The sequence below is a fragment of the Somniosus microcephalus genome, unplaced genomic scaffold, assembly GCF_052327205.1.
Source record: "Somniosus microcephalus isolate GS21.2 unplaced genomic scaffold, FLI_Smic_1.0 unresolved_chr1, whole genome shotgun sequence".
NCBI classification, from domain to species: domain Eukaryota; kingdom Metazoa; phylum Chordata; class Chondrichthyes; order Squaliformes; family Somniosidae; genus Somniosus; species Somniosus microcephalus.
Genome location: NW_028225179.1, coordinates 29,730,846 through 29,753,866, shown reverse-complemented (window position 1 = coordinate 29,753,866; position 23,021 = coordinate 29,730,846).

Sequence of the window (23,021 nt, the reverse complement as noted above, 5' to 3'; positions counted from 1 at the left end):
ACTCCTGGTGGGTCAGTGGCGGGAGGACTCCCTGCCGGAGGAGTTCAGGCCCTTTGCCTGGAGCACCATGCACCTCCTCTACTTGGGAGTCTACCTCAGCCCCGCCGAGGACGCCTGGCCGGTGAACTGGCAGGAACTGGAGGCCAAACTCACCGCTCGCCTAGGACGCTGGACAGGACTGCTCCGAGTGCTGTCCTACAGGGGTTGAGCGCTGGTCATAAACCAGCTGGTGGACGCCATGTTGTGGTACCGGTTGGTCACTTTGATCCCGCCCCCTGCGTTTGTTGCCAAGATGCAGAAGAAGCTCATCGACTTCTTTGGGACAAAGGGAAGCACTGAGTCTCTGCCGCGGTTCTGAGTCTCCCGCTTCGGGAGGGCGGTCAGGCGCTGGTGTGCCTTCGCACCTGGGTGGCGACTTTCTGTCTTCGGACCCTGCAGAGATACCTGTACATCGAGAATCCTCTTCGATGGTGTGCGCTGGCGATGTATTTCTTCCGCCAGCTGCACGGCCTCAACTATGACATGCAGCTCCTGTTTGTGGAATTGGGCCGTACGCATGCCTACCTGTGGGAGCTGCCTGTCTTCTACCAGGAACTGCTATGGGTCTGGAACTGCGTTGCCTCCAGGCGGAGTTCTCCCCCATCAGGAGTGGCAGCTCTCCTTAAGGAGCCGCTGCTCAGGAATCTGCACCTCCGTGACCGCTGGATTTGGCGGCTGGTGGAGGGCAGTGCTGTGCCTGGTAAGGTGACGAGGGTCAGGGACCTGCTTGATGGCGGAGGAGCGGGCTGGATGGTGCCAGAGGAGCTGGCGCAGCGCCTGTCCTGGGCCAATGTCCGGCTCGCGGCCAAAACCATCGAGACGCTGAAAGCGGCGCTGGGCCCCGACTCCAATAGGTGTATCGAGGAGGCTCAGGAACGTGGGGCAATCCCGTCCGAACTAGCCCCGAAACCCCTCTCGGGAACCGACACCTCACAACTTGAGCCATCTCGGGGAAATGCACTCTGTGCCTTTCAGTTCTGCGCAGAGGGGTTTCCTGTACGGGCTGCTCCTGCACACTCTCCACTTTGCCATCTTCGCCTGCCATCCGGACACGCCTTGGCGTGCCATCTTGCTGTCCGGCGGAGGCGGAGGTCCCCCATGGGGGGCTCGCTATGCGGGAGTCCTCCCTTTATCTATTGTGGACTTGGCCTGGAGGGTGTTGCATGGAGCAGTCCCATGCAATAATATTTTAAGTAAGTTCACGGACTCCCAGGCCTCTTGCTATTTTTGCGGCCTAGAGGAGTCCGTGTTCCATGTTTATGTGGAATGTGAGAGGTTGCAGCCCCTGTTCCATTATTTGAAGGGGCTGCTCCTCGATTTTTGGCTGCACTTCAGTCCCACGCTCCTGATCTACGGCCACCCAGTGCGGAGGAGAGAGGGCAGGTCGGAGGACCTCCTCGTAGGACTGCTCCTGGGCCTGGCCAAAGTGGCCATAAACAGGCCCAGGCAGCGGGCGGTCGAGGGGGTCGTTTGGCCCGATTGCCTGCCTCTCTTCCGTGGCTATGTTCACGCCCGGGTTGCCCTGGAGATGGAGCACGCGGTGTCTGCCGGCACACTTGAGACCTTCCGAGACCAGTGGGTGCCGCGGGGACTGGAGTGCATCATCACCCCGGCCAATGTGAGTTTAATTTAATTTGATTCGTTTTTTAAATTAATCCAGTGTTTTTAAGCATTTTTACAGTCCGCTTGTCGGCTGGGAGAGTGGGAGGCTCCGCTCGGCGATGCAGAGAGCCCTGCAGATGGAGAAGAATGTTGGCCAGAGTCTATTGGATCTGCACAAACTCTCCAGTGTGAACGCCGACCCTCATCTGTGTGAATTCCTGGAGTCCCACTATCTGGATGAACAAGTGAAGATGATCAAGAAGCTTGGAGATCACATCATTAACTTGAAGAGACTGGGACCCCTGCCTTGAAGGCAAGAGGGCTTGTGACTTTGTACAGAGAGCCGAGACTTGAGCTCTGTGAAAGTCATTTACTGTAAAAATGTTCAAATTTTAAATTAAAAAATGAATCCCGAGGGGACGCTGGCTGCACACACCCGGGGTGGGCCTCAGGCCCCCTTATTAAAACACTCAACATTATCCGCTTCACACACACCCGGGGTGGGCCTCAGGCCCCATTATTAAACATCAACATTATCCGCTTCACACACACCCCGAGTGTGGCCCCAGGCCCCAGTATTAAAAGACTCAACATTATCCGCTTCACACACACCTCGAGTGTGGCCCCAGGCCCCAGTATTAAAAGACTCAACATTATCCGATTCACACACACCCGGGGTGGCCCCAGGCCCCATTATTAAAACACTCAACATTATCCGCTTCACACACACCCGGGGTGGGCCTCAGGCCCCATTATTAAAACACTCAACATTATCCGCTTCACACACACCCGGGGTGGGTCCCAGGCCCCATTATTAAAACACTCCATATTATTATTAAAACACTCCATATTATCCGCTTCACACACACCCGGGGTGGGCCACAGGCCCATTATTAAAACACTCAACATTATTCGCTTCACACACACCCGGGGTGGGCCTCAGGCCCCATTATTAAAACACTCAACATTATCCACTTCACACACACCCCGAATGTGGCCCCAGGCCCCATTATTAAAACACTCAACATTATCCACTTCACACACACCCGGGGTGGGCCCCAGGCCCCATTATTAAAACACTCCACATTATCCGATTCACACACACCTGGGGTGGGACCCAGGCCCCATTATTAAAACGCTCCATATTATCCGCTTCACACACACCCCGAGTGTGGCCTCAGGCCCCATTATTAAAACACACAACATTATCCGCTTCACACACACCGGGGTGGGCCCCAGGCCCCATTATTAAAACACTCAACTTTATCCGCTGCACACACACCCGGGGTGGGCCCCATTATTAAAACACTCAACTTTATCCGCTTCACATGCACCCGGGGTGGGCCCCAGGCCCCATTATTAGAACACTCAACATTATCCGCTTCACACACACCCCGAGTGTGGCACCAGGCCCCATTATTAAAACACTCAAAATTATCCGCTGCACACACACCCGGGGTGGGCCTCAGGCCCCATTATTAAAACACTCAACATTATCCGTTTCACACACACCCGGGGTGGGCCCCAGGCCCCATTATTAAAACACTCAACATTATCGGCTTCACACACACCCGGGGTGGGCCCCAGGCCCCATTATTAAAACACTCAACATTATCCGCTTCACACACACCCGGGGTGGGCCTCAGGCCCCATTATTAAAACACTCAACATTATCCGCTTCACACACACCCGGGGTGGGCCTCAGGCCCCATTATTAAAACACTCAACATTATCGGCTTCACACACACCCCGAGTGTGGCACCAGGCCCCATTATTAAAACACTCAACATTATCTGCTTCACACACATCCAGGGTGGGCCCCAGGCCCCATTATTAAAACACTCAACATTATCCACTTCACACACACCCGGGGTGGGCCTCAGGCCCCATTATTAAAACACTCAACATTATCCGCTTCACACACACCCAGAGTGTGGCCTCAGGCCCCATTATTAAAACACTCAACATTATCCGCTTAACACACACCCAGGGTGGGCCCCAGGCCCCATTATTAAAATAGTCAACATTATCCGCTTTGCACACACCCCGAGTGTGGCACCAGGCCCCATTTTTAAACACTCAACATTATCCGCTTCACACACACCCGGGGTGGGCCCCAGGCCCCATTATTAAAACACTCAACATTATCCGCTTCACACACACCCGGGGTGGGCCCCATTATTAAAACACTCAACATTATCCGCTTCACATACACCCGGGGTGGGCCCCAGGCCCCTTATTAAAACACTCAATATTATCCGATTCACACACACCTCGGGTGGGCCCCAGGCCCCATTATTAAAACACTCAACATTATCTGCTTCACACACACCCGGGTTGGGCCCCAGGCCCCATTATTAAAACACTCAACTTTATCTGCTTCACACACACCCGGGTTGGGCCCCAGGCCCCATTATTAAAACACTCAACATTATCTGCTTCACACACACCTGGGGTGGGCCCCAGGCCCCATTATTAAAACACTCAACATTATCCACTTCACACACACCCGGGGTGGGCCTCAGCCCCATTATTAAAACACTCAACATTATCTGCTTCACACACACCCGGGGTGGGCCTCAGGCCCCATTATTAAAACACTCAACATTCTCCGCTTCACACTAACCCGGGGTGGGCCTCAGGCCCCATTATTAAAACACTCAACATTATCGGCTTCACATACACCCGGGGTGGGCCCCAGGCCCCATTATTAAAACACTCAACATTATCCACTTCAAAAACACCCCGAGTGTGGCCCCAGGCCCCATTATTAAAACACTCAACATTATCCGATTCACACACACCTCGGGTGGTCCCCAGGCCCCATTATTAAAACACTCAACATTATCGGCTTCACACACAACCGGGGTGGGCCTCAGGCCGCATTATTAAAACACTCAACATTATCCGCTTCACACACACCCCGAGTGTGGCCTCAGGCCCCATTATTAAAACACTCAAGATTATCTGCTTCACACACACCCCGAGTGTGGCCCCAGGCCCCATTATTAAAACACTCAACATTATCGGCTTCACATACACCCGGGGTGGGCCCCAGGCCCCTTATTAAAACACTCAACATTATCCGATTCACACACACCTGGGGTGGGCCCCAGGCCCAATTATTAAAACACTCAACATTATCCGCTTCACACACACCCCGAGTGTGGCCCCAGGCCCCATTATTAAAACACTCAACATCATTCGCTTCACACACACCCGGGGTGGCCCCAGGCCCCATTATTAGAACACTCAACATTATCCGCTTCACACACAACCGGGGTGGGCCCCAGGCCCCATTATTAAAACACTCAACTTTATCCGCTGCACACACACCCGGGGTGGGCCCCATTATTAAAACACTCAACTTTATCCGCTTCACATGCACCCGGGGTGGGCCCCAGGCCCCATTATTAGAACACTCAACATTATCCGCTTCACACACACCCCGAGTGTGGCACCAGGCCCCATTATTAAAACACTCAAAATTATCCGCTGCACACACACCCGGGGTGGGCCTCAGGCCCCATTATTAAAACACTCAACATTATCCGTTTCACACACACCCGGGGTGGGCCCCAGGCCCCATTATTAAAACACTCAACATTATCGGCTTCACACACACCCGGGGTGGGCCCCAGGCCCCATTATTAAAACACTCAACATTATCCGCTTCACACACACCCGGGGTGGGCCTCAGGCCCCATTATTAAAACACTCAACATTATCCGCTTCACACACACCCGGGGTGGGCCTCAGGCCCCATTATTAAAACACTCAACATTATCGGCTTCACACACACCCCGAGTGTGGCACCAGGCCCCATTATTAAAACACTCAACATTATCTGCTTCACACACATCCAGGGTGGGCCCCAGGCCCCATTATTAAAACACTCAACATTATCCACTTCACACACACCCGGGGTGGGCCTCAGGCCCCATTATTAAAACACTCAACATTATCCGCTTCACACACACCCAGAGTGTGGCCTCAGGCCCCATTATTAAAACACTCAACATTATCCGCTTAACACATACCCAGGGTGGGCCCCAGGCCCCATTATTAAAATAGTCAACATTATCCGCTTTGCACACACCCCGAGTGTGGCACCAGGCCCCATTTTTAAACACTCAACATTATCCGCTTCACACACACCCGGGGTGGGCCCCAGGCCCCATTATTAAAACACTCAACATTATCCGCTTCACACACACCCGGGGTGGGCCCCATTATTAAAACACTCAACATTATCCGCTTCACATACACCCGGGGTGGGCCCCAGGCCCCTTATTAAAACACTCAATATTATCCGATTCACACACACCTCGGGTGGGCCCCAGGCCCCATTATTAAAACACTCAACATTATCTGCTTCACACACACCCGGGTTGGGCCCCAGGCCCCATTATTAAAACACTCAACTTTATCTGCTTCACACACACCCGGGTTGGGCCCCAGGCCCCATTATTAAAACACTCAACATTATCTGCTTCACACACACCTGGGGTGGGCCCCAGGCCCCATTATTAAAACACTCAACATTATCCACTTCACACACACCCGGGGTGGGCCTCAGCCCCATTATTAAAACACTCAACATTATCTGCTTCACACACACCCGGGGTGGGCCTCAGGCCCCATTATTAAAACACTCAACATTCTCCGCTTCACACTAACCCGGGGTGGGCCTCAGGCCCCATTATTAAAACACTCAACATTATCGGCTTCACATACACCCGGGGTGGGCCCCAGGCCCCATTATTAAAACACTCAACATTATCCACTTCAAAAACACCCCGAGTGTGGCCCCAGGCCCCATTATTAAAACACTCAACATTATCCGATTCACACACACCTCGGGTGGTCCCCAGGCCCCATTATTAAAACACTCAACATTATCGGCTTCACACACAACCGGGGTGGGCCTCAGGCCGCATTATTAAAACACTCAACATTATCCGCTTCACACACACCCCGAGTGTGGCCTCAGGCCCCATTATTAAAACACTCAAGATTATCTGCTTCACACACACCCCGAGTGTGGCCCCAGGCCCCATTATTAAAACACTCAACATTATCGGCTTCACATACACCCGGGGTGGGCCCCAGGCCCCTTATTAAAACACTCAACATTATCCGATTCACACACACCTGGGGTGGGCCCCAGGCCCAATTATTAAAACACTCAACATTATCCGCTTCACACACACCCCGAGTGTGGCCCCAGGCCCCATTATTAAAACACTCAACATCATTCGCTTCACACACACCCGGGGTGGCCCCAGGCCCCATTATTAGAACACTCAACATTATCCGCTTCACACACAACCGGGGTGGCCCCAGGCCCCATTATTAAAACACTCAACATTATCCGCTTCACACACACCCGGGGTGGGCCCCAGGTCCCATTATTAAAACACTCAACATAATCCGCTTCACACACACCCGGGGTGGGCCTCAGGCCCCATAATTAAAACACTCAACATTATTCGCTTCACACACACCCGGGGTGGGCCTCAGGCCCCCTTATTAAAACACTCAACATTATCCGCTTCACACACACCCGGGGTGGGCCTCAGGCCCCATTATTAAAACACTCAATATTATCCACTTCACACACACCCAGGGTGGGCCCCAGGCCGCATTATTAAAACACTCAACATTATCCACTTCACAAACACCCCGAGTGTGGCCTCAGGCCCCATTATTAAAACACTCAACGTTATCCGCTTCACACACACCCGGGGTGGGCCTCAGGCCCCATTATTAAAACACTCAATATTATCCACTTCACACACACCCAGGGTGGGCCCCAGGCCGCATTATTAAAACACTCAACATTATCCACTTCACAAACACCCCGAGTGTGGCCCCAGGCCCCATTATTAAAACACTCAACATTATCCGCTTCACATACACCCGGGATGGGCCCCAGGCCCCATTATTAAAACACTCAACATCATCCGCTTCACACACACCCCGAGTGTTGCCCCAGGCCCCATTTTTAAACACTCAACATTATCCGCTTCACATACACCCGGGGTGGGCCCCAGGCCCCATTATTAAAATACTCAACATTATCCGCTTCACACACACCTGGGGTGGGCCTCAGGCCCCATTATAAAAACACTCAACATTATTCGCTTCACACACACCCGGGGTGTGGCCCCAGGCCCCATTATTAAAACACACAACATTATCAGCTTCACACACACCCAGGGTGGGCCCCAGGCCCCATTATTAAAATACTCAACATTATCCGCTTCACACACACCACGAGTGTGGCACCAGGCCCCATTTTTAAACATTCAACATTATCCGCTTCACACACACCCGGGGTGGGCCCCAGGCCCCATTATTAAAACACTCAACATTATCCGCTTCACATACACCCGGGGTGGCCCCAGGCCCCATTATTAAAACACACAACATTATCCGCTTCACATACACCCAGGTTGGGCCTCAGGCCCCATTATTATAACACACAACATTATCCGCTTCACACACCTGGGGTGGGCCCCAGGCCCCATTATTAAAACACTCAACATTATCGGCTTCACACACACCCAGGGAGGGCCTCAGGCCCCATTATTATAACACACAACATTATCCGCTTCACACACCTGGGGTGGGCCCCAGGCCCCATTATTAAAACACTCAACATAATCCACTTCACACACACCCGGGGTGGCCCCAGGCCCCATTATTAAAACACTCAACTTTATCCGCTTCACACACACCCGGGGTGGGCCTCAGGCTCCATTATTAAAACACTCAACATTATCCGCTTCACACACACCTGGGGTGGGCCCCAGGCCCCATTATTAAAACACTCAACTTTATCCGCTGCACACACACCCGGGGTGGGCCCCATTATTAAAACACTCAACATTATCCGTTTCACATACACCCGGGGACGGCCCCAGGCCCCATTATTAAAACACTCAACATTATTCGCTTCACACACACCCGGGGTGGGCCCCAAGCCCCATTATTAAAACACACAACATTATCCGCTTCACACACACCCTGGGTGGGCCCCAGGCCCCATTATTAAAACACTCAACATTATCCGCTTCACACACACCCGGGGTGGGCCCCAGGCCCCATTATTAAAACACTCAACATTATCCGCTTCACACACACTCAAAGTGTGGCCCCAGGTCCCATTATTAAAACACTCAACATTATCCGATTCACACACACCCGGGGTGGGCCTCAGGCCCCATTATTAAAAAACTCAACATTATCCGCTTCACACACACCCGGAGTGGCCCCCAGGCCCCATTATTAAAAAACTCAACATTATCCACTTCACACACGCCCGGGGTGGGCCTCAGGCCCCATTATTAAAACACTCAACATTATCCGCTTCACACACACCCGGGGTGGGCCCCAGGCCCCATTATTAAAATAGTCAACATTATCCGCTTCACACACACCCCGAGTGTGGCACCAGGCCCCATTTTTAAACACTCAACATTATCCGCTTCACACACACCCGGGGTGGGCCCCAGGCCCCATTATTAAAACACTCAACATTATCCGCTTCACACACACCCGGGGTGGGCCTCAGGCCCCATTATTAAAACACTCAACATTATCCGCTTCACATACACCCGGGGTGGGCCCCAGGCCCCTTATTAAAACATTCAATATTATCCGATTCACACACACCCAGGGTGGGCCTCAGGCCCCATTATTAAAACATTCAACATTATCCGATTCACACACACCCGGGGTGCGCCCCAGGCCCCATTATTAAAACACTCAACATTATCTGCTTCACACACACCCCGAGTGTGGCCTCAGGCCCCATTATTAAAACAGTCAACTTTATCCGCTTCACACACACCCCGAGTGTGGCCTCAGGCCCCATTATTAAAACACTCAACATTATCGCCTTCACACACACCCGGGGTGGGCCTCAGGCCCCATTATTAAAACACTCAACATTATCGCCTTCACACACACCCGGGGTGGGCCTCAGGCCCCATTATTAAAACACTCAACATTATCCGCTTCACACACACCCCGAGTGTGGCCTCAGGCCCCATTATTAAAACAGTCAACATTATCCGCTTCACATACACCCGGGGTGGGCCCCAGGCCCCATTATTAAAACAGTCAACATTATCCGCTTCACACACACCCGGGGTGGGCCCCAGGCCCCATTATTTAAACATTCAACATTATCCGCTTCACACACACCCGGGGTGGGCCTCAGGCCCCATTATTAAAACACTCAACATTATCCGCTTCACACACACCCGGGGTGGGCCTCAGGCCCCATTATTAAAACACTCAACATTATCGGCTTCACACACACCCGGGGTGGGCCTCAGCCCCATTATTAAAACACTCAACATTATCCGATTCACATACACCTGGGGTGGGCCCCAGGCCCCATTATTAAAACACTCAACATTATCTGCTTCACACACACCCCGAGTGTGGCCTCAGGCCCCATTATTAAAACAGTCAACTTTATCCGCTGCACACACACCCAGGGTGGGCCCCAGGCCCCATTATTAAAACACTCAACATTATCTGCTTCACACACACCCCGAGTGTGGCCTCAGGCCCCATTATTAAAACAGTCAACATTATCCGCTTCACACACACCCGGGGTGGGCCCCATTATTAAAACACTCAACATTATCCGCTTCACACACACCCGGGGTGGGCCCCATTATTAAAACACTCAACATTATCCGCTTCACACACACCCGGGGTGGGCCTCAGCCCCATTATTAAAACACTCAACATTATCCGCTTAACACACACCCGGGGTGGGCCTCAGGCCCCATTATTAAAACACTCAACATTATCCGCTTCACACACACCCGGGGAGGGCCCCAGGCCCCATTATTAAAACACTCAACATTATCCGCTTCACACACACCCGGGGAGGGCCCCAGGCCCCATTATTAAAACACTCAACATTATCGGCTTCACACACACCCGGGGTGGCCCCAGGCCCCATTATTAAAACACTCAACATTATCCGCTTCACACACACCCGGGGTGGGCCTCAGCCCCATTATTAAAACACTCAACATTATCCGCTTAACACACACCCGGGGTGGGCCTCAGGCCCCATTATTAAAACACTCAACATTATCCGCTTCACACACACCCGGGGAGGGCCCCAGGCCCCATTATTAAAACACTCAACATTATCCGCTTCACACACACCCGGGGTGGGCCCCAGGCCCCATTATTAAAACACTCAACATTATCGGCTTCACACACACCCGGGGTGGGCCTCAGCCCCATTATTAAAACACTCAACATTATCCGCTTCACACACACCCGGGGTGGGCCTCAGGCCCCATTATTAAAACACTCAACATTATCCGCTTCACACACACCCGGGGAGGGCCCCAGGCCCCATTATTAAAACACTCAACATTATCCGCTTCACACACACCCGGGGTGGGCCTCAGGCCCCATTATAAAACACTCAACATTATCCGCTTCACACACACCCAGGGTGGGCCTCCGGCCCCCTTATTAAAACACTCAACATTATCCGCTTCACACACACCCGGGGTGGGCCTCAGGCCCCATTATTAAAACACTCAACATTATTCGCTTCACACACACCCGGGGTGTGGCCCCAGGCCCCATTATTAAAACACACAACATTATCCGCATCACACACACCCAGGGTGGGCCCCAGGCCCCATTATTAAAATACTCAACATTATCCGCTTCACACACACCCCGAGTGTGGCACCAGGCCCCATTTTTAAACATTCAACATTATCCGCTTCACACACACCCGGGGTGGGCCCCAGGCCCCATTATTAAAACACTCAACATTATCCGCTTCACACACACCCGGGGTGGGCCTCAGGCCCCATTATTAAAACACTCAACATTATTCGCTTCACACACACCCGGGGTGTGGCCCCAGGCCCCATTATTAAAATACTCAACATTATCCGCTCCACACACACCCCGAGTGTGGCACCAGGCCCCATTTTTAAACATTCAACATTATCCGCTTCACACACACCCGGGGTGGGCCTCAGGCCCCATTATTAAAACACTCAACATTATCCGCTTCACACACACCCGGGGTGGGCCCCAGGCCCCATTATTAAAACACTCAACATTATCCGCTTCACACACACCCGGGGTGGGCCCCAGGCCCCATTATTAAAACACTCAACATTATCCGCTTCACACACACCCGGGGTGGCCCCAGGCCCCATTATTAAAACACACAACATTATCCACTTCACACACACCCAGGGTGGGCCTCAGGCCCCATTATTATAACACACAACATTATCCGCTTCACACACACCCGGGGTGGCCCCAGGCCCCATTATTAAAACACTCAACATTATCCGCTTCACACACACCCGGGGTGGGCCACATTATTAAAACACTCAACATTATCCGTTTCACATACACCCGGGGATGGCCCCACGCCCCATTATTAAAACACTCAACATTATCCGCTTCACACACACCCGGGGTGGGCCTCAGGCCCCATTATTAAGACACTCAACATTATCCGCTTCACACACACCCGGGGTGGGCCTCAGGCCCCATTATTAAAACACTCGACATTATCCGCTTCACACACACCCGGGGTGGGCCCCAAGCCCCATTATTAAAACACACAACATTATCCGCTTCACACACACCCTGGGTGGGCCCCAGGCCCCATTATTAAAACACTCAACATTATCCGCTTCACACACACCCGGGGTGGGCCTCAGGCCCCATTATTAAAACACTCAACATTTTCCGCTTCACACACACCCGGGGTGGGCCTCAGGCCCCATTATTAAAACACTCAACATTATCCGCTTCACACACATCCGGGGTGGGCCTCAGGCCCCATTATTAAAACACTCAACATTATCCGCTTCACACACACCCCGAGTGTGGCCCCAGGCCCCATTATTAAAACACTCAACATTATCCGCTTCACACACACCCGGGGTGGGCCCCCGGCCCCATTATTAAAACACTCAACATTATCCGCTTCACACACACCCTGAGTGTGGCCCCAGGCCCCATTATTAAAACGCTCAACATTATCCGCTTCACACACACCCGGGGTGGGCCTCAGGCCCCATTATTAAAACACTCAACATTATCCGCTTCACACACACCCGGGGTGGGCCTCAGGCCCCATTATTAAAGCACTCAACATTATCCGCTTCGCACACACCCAGGGTGGGCCCCAGGCACCATTATTAAAGCACTCAACATTATCCGCTTCACACACACCCGGGGTGGCCTCAGGCCCCATTATTAAAACACTCAACATTATCCGCTTCACACACACCCAGGGTGGGCCTCAGGCCCCATTATTAAAACACTCAACATTATCCGCTTCACACACACCCGGGGTGGGCCTCAGGCCCCATTATTAAAACACGCAACATTATCCGCTTCACACACACCCCGAGAGTGTCCCCAGGCCCCATTATTAAAACACTCAACATTATCCGCTTCACACACACTCCAAGTGTGGCCCCAGGCCCCATTATTAAAACACTCAAAATTATCCACTTCACAAACATCCGGGGTGGGCCTCTGGCCCCATTATTAAAAAACTCAACATTATCCGCTTCACACACACCCGGGGTGGGCCTCAGGCCCCATTATTAAAACACACAACATTATCCACTTCACACACACCCGGGGTGTGGCCCCAGGCCCCATTATTAAAATACTCAACATTATCCGCTTCACACACACCCCGAGTGTGGCACCAGGCCCCATTTTTAAACATTCAACATTATCCGCTTCACACACACCCGGGGTGGGCCTCAGGCCCCATTATTAAAACACTCAACATTATCCGCTTCACACACACCCGGGGTGGGCCCCAGGCCCCATTATTAAAACACTCAACATTATCCGCTTCACACACACCCGGGGTGGGCCCCAGGCCCCATTATTAAAACACTCAACATTATCCGCTTCACACACACCCGGGGTGGCCCCAGGCCCCATTATTAAAACACACAACATTATCCACTTCACACACACCCAGGGTGGGCCTCAGGCCCCATTATTATAACACACAACATTATCCGCTTCACACACACCCGGGGTGGCCCCAGGCCCCATTATTAAAACACTCAACATTATCCGCTTCACACACACCCGGGGTGGGCCACATTATTAAAACACTCAACATTATCCGTTTCACATACACCCGGGGATGGCCCCACGCCCCATTATTAAAACACTCAACATTATCCGCTTCACACACACCCGGGGTGGGCCTCAGGCCCCATTATTAAGACACTCAACATTATCCGCTTCACACACACCCGGGGTGGGCCTCAGGCCCCATTATTAAAACACTCGACATTATCCGCTTCACACACACCCGGGGTGGGCCCCAAGCCCCATTATTAAAACACACAACATTATCCGCTTCACACACACCCTGGGTGGGCCCCAGGCCCCATTATTAAAACACTCAACATTATCCGCTTCACACACACCCCGAGTGTGGCCCCAGGCCCCATTATTAAAACACTCAACATTATCCGCTTCACACACACCCGGGGTGGGCCCCAGGCCCCATTATTAAAACACTCAACATTATCCGCTTCACACACACCCTGAGTGTGGCCCCAGGCCCCATTATTAAAACGCTCAACATTATCCGCTTCACACACACCCGGGGTGGGCCTCAGGCCCCATTATTAAAACACTCAACATTATCCGCTTCACACACACCCAGGGTGGGCCCCAGGCACCATTATTAAAGCACTCAACATTATCCGCTTCACACACACCCGGGGTGGCCTCAGGCCCCATTATTAAAACACTCAACATTATCCGCTTCACACACACCCAGGGTGGGCCTCAGGCCCCATTATTAAAACACTCAACATTATCCGCTTCACACACACCCGGGGTGGGCCTCAGGCCCCATTATTAAAACACGCAACATTATCCGCTTCACACACACCCCGAGAGTGTCCCCAGGCCCCATTATTAAAACACTCAACATTATCCGCTTCACACACACTCCAAGTGTGGCCCCAGGCCCCATTATTAAAACACTCAAAATTATCCACTTCACAAACATCCGGGGTGGGCCTCTGGCCCCATTATTAAAAAACTCAACATTATCCGCTTCACACACACCCGGGGTGGGCCTCAGGCCCCATTATTAAAACACACAACATTATCCACTTCACACACACCCGGGGTGTGGCCCCAGGCCCCGTTATTAAAATACTCAACATTATCCGCTTCACACACACCCCGAGTGTGGCACCAGGCCCCATTTTTAAACATTCAACATTATCCGCTTCACACACACCCGGGGTGGGCCTCAGGCCCCATTATTAAAACACTCAACATTATCCGCTTCACACACACCCGGGGTGGGCCCCAGGCCCCATTATTAAAACACTCAACATTATCCGCTTCACACACACCCGGGGTGGGCCCCAGGCCCCATTATTAAAACACTCAACATTATCCGCTTCACACACACCCGGGGTGGCCCCAGGCCCCATTATTAAAACACACAACATTATCCACTTCACACACACCCAGGGTGGGCCTCAGGCCCCATTATTATAACACACAACATTATCCGCTTCACACACACCCGGGGTGGCCCCAGGCCCCATTATTAAAACACTCAACATTATCCGCTTCACACACACCCGGGGTGGGCCACATTATTAAAACACTCAACATTATCCGTTTCACATACACCCGGGGATGGCCCCACGCCCCATTATTAAAACACTCAACATTATCCGCTTCACACACACCCGGGGTGGGCCTCAGGCCCCATTATTAAGACACTCAACATTATCCGCTTCACACACACCCGGGGTGGGCCTCAGGCCCCATTATTAAAACACTCGACATTATCCGCTTCACACACACCCGGGGTGGGCCCCAAGCCCCATTATTAAAACACACAACATTATCCGCTTCACACACACCCTGGGTGGGCCCCAGGCCCCATTATTAAAACACTCAACATTATCCGCTTCACACACACCCGGGGTGGGCCTCAGGCCCCATTATTAAAACACTCAACATTTTCCGCTTCACACACACCCGGGGTGGGCCTCAGGCCCCATTATTAAAACACTCAACATTATCCGCTTCACACACATCCGGGGTGGGCCTCAGGCCCCATTATTAAAACACTCAACATTATCCGCTTCACACACACCCCGAGTGTGGCCCCAGGCCCCATTATTAAAACACTCAACATTATCCGCTTCACACACACCCGGGGTGGGCCCCAGGCCCCATTATTAAAACACTCAACATTATCCGCTTCACACACACCCTGAGTGTGGCCCCAGGCCCCATTATTAAAACGCTCAACATTATCCGCTTCACACACACCCGGGGTGGGCCTCAGGCCCCATTATTAAAACACTCAACATTATCCGCTTCACACACACCCGGGGTGGGCCTCAGGCCCCATTATTAAAGCACTCAACATTATCCGCTTCACACACACCCAGGGTGGGCCCCAGGCACCATTATTAAAGCACTCAACATTATCCGCTTCACACACACCCGGGGTGGCCTCAGGCCCCATTATTAAAACACTCAACATTATCCGCTTCACACACACCCAGGGTGGGCCTCAGGCCCCATTATTAAAACACTCAACATTATCCGCTTCACACACACCCGGGGTGGGCCTCAGGCCCCATTATTAAAACACGCAACATTATCCGCTTCACACACACCCCGAGAGTGTCCCCAGGCCCCATTATTAAAACACTCAACATTATCCGCTTCACACACACTCCAAGTGTGGCCCCAGGCCCCATTATTAAAACACTCAAAATTATCCACTTCACAAACATCCGGGGTGGGCCTCTGGCCCCATTATTAAAAAACTCAACATTATCCGCTTCACACACACCCGGGGTGGGCCTCAGGCCCCATTATTAAAACACACAACATTATCCACTTCACACACACCCGGGGTGTGGCCCCAGGCCCCATTATTAAAATACTCAACATTATCCGCTTCACACACACCCCGAGTGTGGCACCAGGCCCCATTTTTAAACATTCAACATTATCCGCTTCACACACACCCGGGGTGGGCCTCAGGCCCCATTATTAAAACACTCAACATTATCCGCTTCACACACACCCGGGGTGGGCCCCAGGCCCCATTATTAAAACACTCAACATTATCCGCTTCACACACACCCGGGGTGGGCCCCAGGCCCCATTATTAAAACACTCAACATTATCCGCTTCACACACACCCGGGGTGGCCCCAGGCCCCATTATTAAAACACACAACATTATCCACTTCACACACACCCAGGGTGGGCCTCAGGCCCCATTATTATAACACACAACATTATCCGCTTCACACACACCCGGGGTGGCCCCAGGCCCCATTATTAAAACACTCAACATTATCCGCTTCACACACACCCGGGGTGGGCCACATTATTAAAACACTCAACATTATCCATTTCACATACACCCGGGGATGGCCCCACGCCCCATTATTAAAACACTCAACATTATCCGCTTCACACACACCCGGGGTGGGCCTCAGGCCCCATTATTAAGACACTCAACATTATCCGCTTCACACACACCCGGGGTGGGCCTCAGGCCCCATTATTAAAACACTCGACATTATCCGCTTCACACACACCCGGGGTGGGCCCCAAGCCCCATTATTAAAACACACAACATTATCCGCTTCACACACACCCTGGGTGGGCCCCAGGCCCCATTATTAAAACACTCAACATTATCCGCTTCACACACACCCGGGGTGGGCCTCAGGCCCCATTATTAAAACACTCAACATTTTCCGCTTCACACACACCCGGGGTGGGCCTCAGGCCCCATTATTAAAACACTCAACATTATCCGCTTCACACACATCCGGGGTGGGCCTCAGGCCCCATTATTAAAACACTCAACATTATCCGCTTCACACACACCCCGAGTGTGGCCCCAGGCCCCATTATTAAAACACTCAACATTATCCGCTTCACACACACCCGGGGTGGGCCCCAGGCCCCATTATTAAAACACTCAACATTATCCGCTTCACACACACCCTGAGTGTGGCCCCAGGCCCCATTATTAAAACGCTCAACATTATCCGCTTCACACACACCCGGGGTGGGCCTCAGGCCCCATTATTAAAACACTCAACATTATCCGCTTCACACACACCCGGGGTGGGCCTCAGGCCCCATTATTAAAGCACTCAACATTATCCGCTTCACACACACCCAGGGTGGGCCCCAGGCACCATTATTAAAGCACTCAACATTATCCGCTTCACACACACCCGGGGTGGCCTCAGGCCCCATTATTAAAACACTCAACATTATCCGCTTCACACACACCCAGGGTGGGCCTCAGGCCCCATTATTAAAACACTCAACATTATCCGCTTCACACACACCCGGGGTGGGCCTCAGGCCCCATTATTAAAACACGCAACATTATCCGCTTCACACACACCTCGAGAGTGTCCCCAGGCCCCATTATTAAAACACTCAACATTATCCGCTTCACACACACTCCAAGTGTGGCCCCAGGCCCCATTATTAAAACACTCAAAATTATCCACTTCACAAACATCCGGGGTGGGCCTCTGGCCCCATTATTAAAAAACTCAACATTATCCGCTTCACACACACCCGGGGTGGGCCTCAGGCCCCATTATTAAAACACACAACATTATCCACTTCACACACACCCGGGGTGTGGCCCCAGGCCCCATTATTAAAATACTCAACATTATCCGCTTCACACACACCCCGAGTGTGGCACCAGGCCCCATTTTTAAACATTCAACATTATCCGCTTCACACACACCCGGGGTGGGCCTCAGGCCCCATTATTAAAACACTCAACATTATCCGCTTCACACACACCCGGGGTGGGCCCCAGGCCCCATTATTAAAACACTCAACATTATCCGCTTCACACACACCCGGGGTGGGCCCCAGGCCCCATTATTAAAACACTCAACATTATCCGCTTCACACACACCCGGGGTGGCCCCAGGCCCCATTATTAAAACACACAACATTATCCACTTCACACACACCCAGGGTGGGCCTCAGGCCCCATTATTATAACACACAACATTATCCGCTTCACACACACCCGGGGTGGCCCCAGGCCCCATTATTAAAACACTCAACATTATCCGCTTCACACACACCCGGGGTGGGCCACATTATTAAAACACTCAACATTATCCGTTTCACATACACCCGGGGATGGCCCCACGCCCCATTATTAAAACACTCAACATTATCCGCTTCACACACACCCGGGGTGGGCCTCAGGCCCCATTATTAAGACACTCAACATTATCCGCTTCACACACACCCGGGGTGGGCCTCAGGCCCCATTATTAAAACACTCGACATTATCCGCTTCACACACACCCGGGGTGGGCCCCAAGCCCCATTATTAAAACACACAACATTATCCGCTTCACACACACCCTGGGTGGGCCCCAGGCCCCATTATTAAAACACTCAACATTATCCGCTTCACACACACCCGGGGTGGGCCTCAGGCCCCATTATTAAAACACTCAACATTTTCCGCTTCACACACACCCGGGGTGGGCCTCAGGCCCCATTATTAAAACACTCAACATTATCCGCTTCACACACATCCGGGGTGGGCCTCAGGCCCCATTATTAAAACACTCAACATTATCCGCTTCACACACACCCCGAGTGTGGCCCCAGGCCCCATTATTAAAACACTCAACATTATCCGCTTCACACACACCCGGGGTGGGCCCCAGGCCCCATTATTAAAACACTCAACATTATCCGCTTCACACACACCCTGAGTGTGGCCCCAGGCCCCATTATTAAAACGCTCAACATTATCCGCTTCACACACACCCGGGGTGGGCCTCAGGCCCCATTATTAAAACACTCAACATTATCCGCTTCACACACACCCGGGGTGGGCCTCAGGCCCCATTATTAAAGCACTCAACATTATCCGCTTCACACACACCCAGGGTGGGCCCCAGGCACCATTATTAAAGCACTCAACATTATCCGCTTCACACACACCCGGGGTGGCCTCAGGCCCCATTATTAAAACACTCAACATTATCCGCTTCACACACACCCAGGGTGGGCCTCAGGCCCCATTATTAAAACACTCAACATTATCCGCTTCACACACACCCGGGGTGGGCCTCAGGCCCCATTATTAAAACACGCAACATTATCCGCTTCACACACACCCCGAGAGTGTCCCCAGGCCCCATTATTAAAACACTCAACATTATCCGCTTCACACACACTCCAAGTGTGGCCCCAGGCCCCATTATTAAAACACTCAAAATTATCCACTTCACAAACATCCGGGGTGGGCCTCTGGCCCCATTATTAAAAAACTCAACATTATCCGCTTCACACACACCCGGGGTGGGCCTCAGGCCCCATTATTAAAACACACAACATTATCCACTTCACACACACCCGGGGTGTGGCCCCAGGCCCCATTATTAAAATACTCAACATTATCCGCTTCACACACACCCCGAGTGTGGCACCAGGCCCCATTTTTAAACATTCAACATTATCCGCTTCACACACACCCGGGGTGGGCCTCAGGCCCCATTATTAAAACACTCAACATTATCCGCTTCACACACACCCGGGGTGGGCCCCAGGCCCCATTATTAAAACACTCAACATTATCCGCTTCACACACACCCGGGGTGGGCCCCAGGCCCCATTATTAAAACACTCAACATTATCCGCTTCACACACACCCGGGGTGGCCCCAGGCCCCATTATTAAAACACACAACATTATCCACTTCACACACACCCAGGGTGGGCCTCAGGCCCCATTATTATAACACACAACATTATCCGCTTCACACACACCCGGGGTGGCCCCAGGCCCCATTATTAAAACACTCAACATTATCCGCTTCACACACACCCGGGGTGGGCCACATTATTAAAACACTCAACATTATCCATTTCACATACACCCGGGGATGGCCCCACGCCCCATTATTAAAACACTCAACATTATCCGCTTCACACACACCCGGGGTGGGCCTCAGGCCCCATTATTAAGACACTCAACATTATCCGCTTCACACACACCCGGGGTGGGCCTCAGGCCCCATTATTAAAACACTCGACATTATCCGCTTCACACACACCCGGGGTGGGCCCCAAGCCCCATTATTAAAACACACAACATTATCCGCTTCACACACACCCTGGGTGGGCCCCAGGCCCCATTATTAAAACACTCAACATTATCCGCTTCACACACACCCGGGGTGGGCCTCAGGCCCCATTATTAAAACACTCAACATTTTCCGCTTCACACACACCCGGGGTGGGCCTCAGGCCCCATTATTAAAACACTCAACATTATCCGCTTCACACACATCCGGGGTGGGCCTCAGGCCCCATTATTAAAACACTCAACATTATCCGCTTCACACACACCCGGGGTGGGCCTCAGGCCCCATTATTAAAACACACAACATTATCCACTTCACACACACCCGGGGTGTGGCCCCAGGCCCCATTATTAAAATACTCAACATTATCCGCTTCACACACACCCCGAGTGTGGCACCAGGCCCCATTTTTAAACATTCAACATTATCCGCTTCACACACACCCGGGGTGGGCCTCAGGCCCCATTATTAAAACACTCGACATTATCCGCTTCACACACACCCGGGGTGGGCCCCAAGCCCCATTATTAAAACACACAACATTATCCGCTTCACACACACCCTGGGTGGGCCCCAGGCCCCATTATTAAAACACTCAACATTATCCGCTTCACACACACCCGGGGTGGGCCTCAGGCCCCATTATTAAAACACTCAACATTTTCCGCTTCACACACACCCGGGGTGGGCCTCAGGCCCCATTATTAAAACACTCAACATTATCCGCTTCACACACATCCGGGGTGGGCCTCAGGCCCCATTATTAAAACACTCAACATTATCCGCTTCACACACACCCCGAGTGTGGCCCCAGGCCCCATTATTAAAACACTCAACATTATCCGCTTCACACACACCCGGGGTGGGCCCCAGGCCCCATTATTAAAACACTCAACATTATCCGCTTCACACACACCCTGAGTGTGGCCCCAGGCCCCATTATTAAAACGCTCAACATTATCCGCTTCACACACACCCGGGGTGGGCCTCAGGCCCCATTATTAAAACACTCAACATTATCCGCTTCACACACACCCGGGGTGGGCCTCAGGCCCCATTATTAAAGCACTCAACATTATCCGCTTCACACACACCCAGGGTGGGCCCCAGGCACCATTATTAAAGCACTCAACATTATCCGCTTCACACACACCCGGGGTGGCCTCAGGCCCCATTATTAAAACACTCAACATTATCCGCTTCACACACACCCAGGGTGGGCCTCAGGCCCCATTATTAAAACACTCAACATTATCCGCTTCACACACACCCGGGGTGGGCCTCAGGCCCCATTATTAAAACACGCAACATTATCCGCTTCACACACACCCCGAGAGTGTCCCCAGGCCCCATTATAAAAACACTCAACATTATCCGCTTCACACACACTCCAAGTGTGGCCCCAGGCCCCATTATTAAAACACTCAAAATTATCCACTTCACAAACATCCGGGGTGGGCCTCTGGCCCCATTATTAAAAAACTCAACATTATCCGCTTCACACACACCCGGGGTGGGCCTCAGGCCCCATTATTAAAACACACAACATTATCCACTTCACACACACCCGGGGTGGCCCCAGGCCCGATTATTAAAACACTCAACATTATCCGCTTCACACATACCCCGAGTGTGGCCCCAGGCCCCATTATTAAAATACTCAACATTATCCGCTTCACACACACCCGGGGTGGGCCCCAGGCACCATTATTAAAACACTCAACATTATCCGCTTCACACACACCCGGGGTGTGGCCCCAGGCCCCATTATTAAAACACTCAACATTATCCGCTTCACACACACCCAGGGTGGGCCCCAGGCCCCATTATTAACATACTCAACATTATCCGCTTCACACACACCCCGAGTGTGGCACCAGGCCCCATTATTAAAACACTCAACATTATCCGCTTCACACACACCCGGGGTGGGCCCCAGGCCCCATTATTAAAACACGCAACATTATCCGCTTCACACACACCCCGAGAGTGTCCCCAGGCCCCATTATTAAAACACTCAACATTATCCGCTTCACACACACTCCAAGTGTGGCCCCAGGCCCCACTATTAAAACACTCAAAATTATCCGCTTCACAAACATCCGGGGTGGGCCTGTGGCCCCATTATTAAAAAACTCAACATTATCCGCTTC